This window comes from Nanorana parkeri, unplaced genomic scaffold, assembly GCF_000935625.1.
Source record: "Nanorana parkeri isolate BGI_ZX_2015 unplaced genomic scaffold, ASM93562v1 scaffold371, whole genome shotgun sequence".
Taxonomy (NCBI): domain Eukaryota; kingdom Metazoa; phylum Chordata; class Amphibia; order Anura; family Dicroglossidae; genus Nanorana; species Nanorana parkeri.
In genome coordinates, this window is record NW_017306639.1 from 363,995 (window position 1) to 370,989 (window position 6,995).

Below are 6,995 nucleotides of genomic sequence, written 5' to 3' on the forward strand. Positions count from 1 at the left end.
TCCCCTCCCCCCCCAAGGCCTAGGACCCATAAGTGTGACTACGGAGCGGAACACAAACACAGGAGGCAATGCCCGGGCTGCGCGTTGCCAAGAGCTTGTGACTCTTTGCCTGGCTGACCAAGCACTGGGAACGGCTGTGGGCACCGGAGCAGAGTGTCCCTGGCATCCTCGCCATGTTTATCCCGGGGACAATAGAAGGAGGCTCTCCGGGGACAGGACAGGAAACTAGATTGTGAAACCTATTTCTTAAATTCCTGAATTGGAAGGACATCCAAGCCCAAAATGTCGTATATATTGCAGCGTATCAGTTCTTAGATGCGGTGGCTGCATTCGTTTTCTATTTTCATGTTTTTTTTGTGTCTTAACTTGTCCTTGGTGATCCGGCCACTTCCTGTCCTGAGGTGACAACGCTCACTCACTGTACTGTATCTATGGAGGAGCAATGGCAATTAGGTCAACCTGTCCGTGTAACATTAAATGAGGTACAGTGTCGAATGAGATCTGCCATATTCAAGGGTGTCCCGAAGGCCGGGTGCCACCCAGAGCGGGTACCGGGTGACACCCTGCCGTGACGTCACCACGCGTGTGCGCGATGACGTCATTGCACATGCACGGCCATCTTGGTGATACTTGCCGGCGGCCATCTTGGTGAAACTTGCCGGCACAGAGAGGAGAGAACATTCACCCGGCAGGATAAGATACGCCGGTGGTGGTGACACTGTCCGGCTCTCGGTCCATGGCCGAGTGCCCCGACTTTTCAGAGGGGATGACACCAAAATGACTGTCAGTCACTTCGGTGTCACCCCTCCAATGGTGTCACCCGGTTGTGGGCAGCACCCCCCTTGTGACGCCACATGCGCGGCCAACTTTAAATGAGGCACAGCGTCGAATGAGATCTGCCACATTCAGGGGTGTCCCGAGGCTGGGTGCCACCCAGTGCGGGTACCGGGTGACACCCCGCCGTGACGTCACCACGCGTGTGCGCGATGACGTCATTGCACATGCGCGGCCATCTTGGTGCTGGATGCCGGCACAGAGAGGATGGGACATTCACCCGGCGGGATAAGATACGCTGCCGAGTCCCCTCCTCTCTCCTGACACTGACTTTTCAGAGGGCAGGACAACAAAATGGCTGTCAGTCATTTCGGTGTCACCCCTCCAATGGTGTCACCCGGTGTGGGCCGCACCCCCCTTGTGACGCCACCGGCCACATTTCCTAGCCCAGTGTTAGTATAGAAATCTTTGTGAAGGCCGATGTTGAAGATTTAAAGGGCATTCAGCTGACATTGAATATGTATAAGGAATATGACAGAGATTAAAAGTGAGTCATTGGAGACTGGGGGTCAGCAACCTAAGGCAGGCGATCGATTGTCACATGTCTGCAAAATTGTTTGTATTAAAGGAGAACTATGAGGTCAGTGTTTTTCCCCATAGTTCTCCTAAGGGTCACGGGAGGACACAAACTAGTGTCCTCCCGTGACCCAAAGCTTAGTATATAGGGAGCTACAGCTCCCTATATACTGAGACGCCGCAGCCGGGACGGATCCCTACACTACTGTTTAGATCCACCCAGCTGCATGAGTGACAGCTGGCTCTGCCTATCTAAAGGCAGAGCCAGCTGTACCCGCCCCCTCCCCATTCCGCCAGTCAGAGCTGGAGGATCGGAGCGGGGGGGAATCCCTGCAGGGAGCCGTGAGTGACAGTCAAGGCTCTCCGCAGGGACAGGATCGAGAGGTGAGCGAACGCCGGTATGTGATCGCTCACTTCCCGATCTACTGAGCCGACCTGTGACAGTCTCATTGTCACGCGTCGGCTCGAACTATGAGGTGAGTGAAAAGCAACCCCCTCATAGTTCTCCTTTAAATCAACGTTCCACCCGGCTCCTTTGATTTTTCAGTTGACTTTTGTGGAACTAGGTGGTGCCGATAGAGCCACCCATCGCTCAAATTTCTGCCGATCCAGTAGGGATCAGACATAACTGAAGTTGTGCATGGCGGGCTCACCCGTCAGGTTAGCGGTAGATATGAAGATGTTTTCCTGTTAATAATGAATGAGTTTATAGTACGACGATGAGTGCAAATACTGGCAATGAACCATACGGCTACGGCACGCTATTCAGGGGTGTATCTACTGCAGGGCAAACTAGGCATTTGCCTAGGGCGGCACACTCCAAGGGGGCGCCAAAAAATGCTGTCCCCCAAACCAGTTAGGTAAGAAAAATTATATGATACAATATTCATAAATTACTGCCAGTACTCCTGGACCTTGTGCTTCTTTGACTGGGAGACCAACTTGTCCACTAATGCTGCCTACTCCTACATATATGGCGGCTGCAGCTCCTTCCTCTTCCTGGTCACCGTGCTGGACAACGTATTGGTGTGTTTTGACTTTCGTCCGGTTGCATTGGCAGTTCGTGCGCCGGACCTCCCTAGGAAACCAGCACCCAAATCTCTTACTTCAGCAGCGGAGGAGCTTCCGCAGGACACCGGGGCTGAGATCCAGATGGTCATCATGCTCATCGGCACCCCCGTGGTGGTGGGTCCGGGGAAGTGCGGCCTATAAGCTCCGCGCAGGGTTATATCTCTAGAGCGGGGCAAGCTACAGAGCCCGGCGGCCGAGGCAGAAGATGGGTGATGCCGGAATTAGAGGGCCCAGCATATTAAGGCAGATGATCAGTGTTGCAGCTGCAGAACTAGAGACTAGCACAGCATGGCCGGGCAGGAGCGAATGGTTATTGTAGCTGCAGAACTAGGGAGCCCATCAAGCCAGGAATGGAGAAGGCGGCTATTGCAAAGGTAGAACTAGAGCGTCCCACTAGGTTGATAGCGCAACCTGTCAGAACCGTGCGCAATGTATCCCGCGACTGACAGGTTATTCAAAATGTAATAAACAGGAAGGGGTGGGGCTAATTTAGATTAGGGATGGGAGGGCGCTCGGGTTTAGTCTTGCCTAGGGCAGCACGAAACCAAAATACACCACTGACGCTATTGTACAGGCTACCGAAGGTTCAGAAATCCTTCGGCGACTGGTCCTAGTGGACTTATTGGGGTTGATTTACTGAAGGCGGACAGGCGGTTCACTTTGCTGGGGAAGTTTCCCCTTAGGTCTCGTTCACACTAGATGCAGTGCGTTCCGGCCCGATTCTGTCCAGAACGCACTGCCTCGCATTGTGGCCGGCTCACTTTTTTGTCGGGCAGGAAGGGGCGTGGCGGCCTATTGAAGTGAATGGCACCGTAGCCACGCCCTCCGGCCCAGCACGGGATCGCATTGCGGCCGGACAGGATCAAGGCATAATGTTCCTTTGCGATCCCGTGCGGCTGGAGGCTACGGTGCCATTCACTTCAATGGCTTGCCACGCCCCCTCCTGCCCCACAAAAAAAGTGAGCCGACCGCAACACGAGCGACAAGAGGAATCACCAGCACTCAGTAGAATAATCACAAGAGCCAACGTTACGAGACCACGCAGGGTCTCTTCATCAAGGCATAAAGAGTGACCTGATGAAGAGACCCTGCGTGGTCTCGAAACGTTGGCTCTTGTGATTGTGTGACGTCTATGTCCAATAAATGGACATGTTGGATTATTCTACCGAGTGCTGGTGATTCCTCTTCCTAATCTAACACATGTCTACTGGTTTCAGGTCCACACTGATGCCGGGATTACTTCCGTCGTCCATTAAAGGAGAACTATGAGGCGGGTGATTTTCACTCACCTCATAGTTCTAGCCGACCTGTGACAATGAGACTGTCACAGGTCGGCTCAGTAGATCGGGAAGTGAGAGAACACATACCGGCGTTCGCTCACCTCTCGATCCTGTCACGGCTCTCTGCCGTGACAGGGGAGGGACTGGATTCCCCCCTCCGCCAGCACTGACTGGCGGAACGGACGGGGGAGGGTACGGCTGGCTCTGCCTCTAGATAGGCAGAGCCAGCTGTCAGTCACGCAGCTGGGCGGATCCCGGCACAATTGTCGGGATCCGCTTCAGCGTCTCAGTATACCGCGAGCTACAGCTTGCCATATACTGAGCTTAGGGTGACGGGAGGACGCTAGTTTGTGTTCTCCCGTTACCCTGAGGAGAACTATGGGGAAAGCCCTGACCCCATAGTTCTCCTTTAAATAAAACTTTCTCAAATCATAGACAAAACAAATCTCTTTTTCTTTGTAAATAGACTTTGGCGTGTGCGTGGAAAAACCTTGATGGGACGTTTCCAGGAAGAAAAAGACAAACAGAAGTTCAGGGATTTCATGCGGAGGAGCCTGTAGTCAAGGTCGTCCGCGTTATACTTAGCACAAGGTTCTGTCTGGTTCGGCCGCGGTTTGTTGCAGATTTTATCGGTAACATCATCCCACATATCAGGTGATAGAATGTAACCGAAAGCTGCGAGGAAGGACTGGGACCGCCGGCAGGATTTTTCTGCCGCCTGAAATCTTATTTATGTGCCCAGAGCCCGAAGAGAGGGAAATCCTCCACAAACATAGAAAACTGACAAAGGATTTTAACTCTTCTCTGTCCAGAGGTGAAAAAAGGTTTTAAGGAAGATATCATGCAATGTATGCACAGACCCGCGGTGTGGTGAGTGTCAGTGGTGTCACAAGGGGGGTGCAGCCCGCACCCGGGTGACACAATTGGAGGGGTGACACCAAAATTACTTAGTCATTTTGTTGTCATCCCCCCTCTGAAAAGTCGGACCGAGAGCCTGACAGTGTCAGGAGAGAGGAGGGGACCCGGCAGCATACCTCATCCCGCCGGGTAAAATGTTTTTTATTTTAAGTTTTACAAAATTTATGCTTGTACCCGCTCTCCTTCCTGACAGCTGTCACAAGAGGCTGGGCGTTGCAGGGAAGAGAGCTCCGCCTCCTGTGACAGCGCGGCCTGTCTCCACCCACACACCGCTCTGCAGGACAGTGATAGGAGGCTGAGCGGTGTGGGAGGAGAGACGCCGGCCGCTCACATCGCTCGGCCGGCTGTCACTGTTTCTCTCCTTCCTGCTGGGACACAGAGCAGCGCCCAGCGGGGAGGAAAGAAAGCAGGGATGCGCCCATGTATCGGCAGAAAAATGGCACTTTCGGCATTATGCCAAAAGTGCAATTTTCGGCTGCCGATATATCGGTGCATCCCTAGTCTCAAGAGTCCGGAAAAAAACATTATCGGCTTCACAAATGGTGACAAGAAGATAGACACAGCCAACGCGTTTCAGGGGTCTTCATCAGGGCTTAAACAATAGACAGTGAGGCACCCATGGACGCTAATGTTACAGCCCCTGCAGACAATCGTATTTCTCAGCCAGGACCCAGATAAGCGAGCAATTGTGCTGCAAGTTATAAAATGACTTGCTAAACTATTGCTAGACTTGCCGAGCGTCACAATTTTGTTGCACGATTACAGCAAGTCCGCATTGCAAGTCTCCAGATCGACGCGCTTCGCAAAAGTGCTGGACACTCGCAGAGCTCTCGCTAAGGGTTAGTTCACACCAGAAACTGCATCACAAATGCGTGTATCTGCGCAGTTGCATTGCGATCCGTTTTGATGCGTTTTTCCCCCTGCATGATGCCACAATCAATTGTTTTTTTTTGTATGCGTTCCGTTGCGTTTGCACTGCATTTTGATGCATTTCAACTAATGCATTCAGGTAAAATAGGACAAGCAGTACTTTTTCTGACTGCAAGCCCCCCTTCTCCACAATACTCCGTGCCTCATGCCTTCCTCCTCCGTGCCTCATGCCACCCTTCTCCATAATACTCCGTGCCTCATGCCACCCTTCTCCACAATACTCCGTGCCTCATGCCACCCTTCTCCACAATACTCCGTTCCTCATGCCACCCTTCTCCACAATACTCCGTGCCTCATGCCTTCCTCCTCAATGTCTCATGCCACCCTTCTCCATAATACTCCGTGCCTCTTGCCTCCCTCCTCCATAATACTCCGCGCCCTCCGTCCCTTCTCCGTTCTGGGACCGGTGGAAGGAGGGAAGACGAATTAGGGGACTCAAGCCCCGCCCCCTCCCCCTCTGCCTGCTGATTGGCGAGCAGAGAGCCCCGCCCCCTGTCATTGGTGGTCTCTCCTGCGCAGCGATTGGTATTCTGTGCTGCGCCGTGATTGGCGGCCTCTCTGTATCGCGGGTCCTGATTGGTCAATCCATGTGGTGGTCGCTCAGGCCGGACTCCCCTAACTGACAGGCCGGCTCCGGGGGAGCTCCTCATCCAGCATGGTGACCCGTGGAGAGCGGCCGGCTCCGGGGCCCGGAACACCCTCCGACACCCGGCACTGACCGCCGGGACAGGTGAGAGGGGAGGGAAAGAGCTTCTGCAGCATCTCATCACACCTGTCCACCCACCTGACCCCTCCTATCTCCTCTGTGTGGCGCTGACATATACGGCAGTGATGTACTGTGAGCACTGAGTCAGTCTCTGCACCAAAGGAGCATATACTCTAATGTCCCCTCCACTCTCCCCCCCACAAGCATTCATATGGCTCTGACATATTCTGCAGCGTTGTTGGCTGTCCTGGCATGTGCTTGGTGTCCTCTTGACACACATTCCATCCACAGTGTTCATCCAATCAGAGTGTCCGCCTGGTTTCTGATCATCCTCCCTATTGTGTTCAATCATCTCCATCATTTCATGGTGAATAGACAGTCAGACTGGGAAGGAAAGTGCTATATGATGCTGGATGTCCTCCTTTACTTCTATTCCTCCCTTCCCTTCCTCTTTTGCCCTTTTTCTTTCTCTATTCCCTTCCTCTCCTCTCCTCCCCCCTTCCTCTCCTCTCCCACTTCCCTTCCCTTCCTCTCCTCCTCCCTTCCTTCCCCTCCTCTCCTCCTCCCTTCCTTCCCCTCCTCTCCTCCTCCCTTCCTTCCCTTCCTCTCCTCCTCCCTTCCTTCCCTTCCTCTCCTCCTCCCTCCCTTCCTTCCCTTCCTCTCCTCCTCCCTTCCCCCTTCCTTCCCTTCCTCTCCTCTCCCCCTTCCCTTCCTCTCCTCTCCCCCTTCCCTTCCTCTCC

General features: G+C 53.6%; 1 protein-coding gene across 4 annotated transcripts in view; it reads left to right on the forward strand.

The window, feature by feature from the left end:
* ST3GAL3 (ST3 beta-galactoside alpha-2,3-sialyltransferase 3) overlaps positions 1 to 6,995 on the forward strand; it is a 239,790-nt gene that overhangs the window by 15,602 nt on the left and 217,193 nt on the right. The window contains exon 1 of one of the 4 annotated variants that reach the window (XM_018558971.1): positions 6,029 to 6,279. The exons of 1 other annotated variant lie outside the window; for it this stretch is intronic. The gene's annotated coding sequence lies outside the window, so the exon portion shown is untranslated. Of the gene's footprint in view, positions 1 to 6,028; positions 6,280 to 6,995 lie in introns of those variants that run through there. 2 more of the 4 variants (XM_018558974.1, XM_018558975.1) reach the window with 2 other exon arrangements.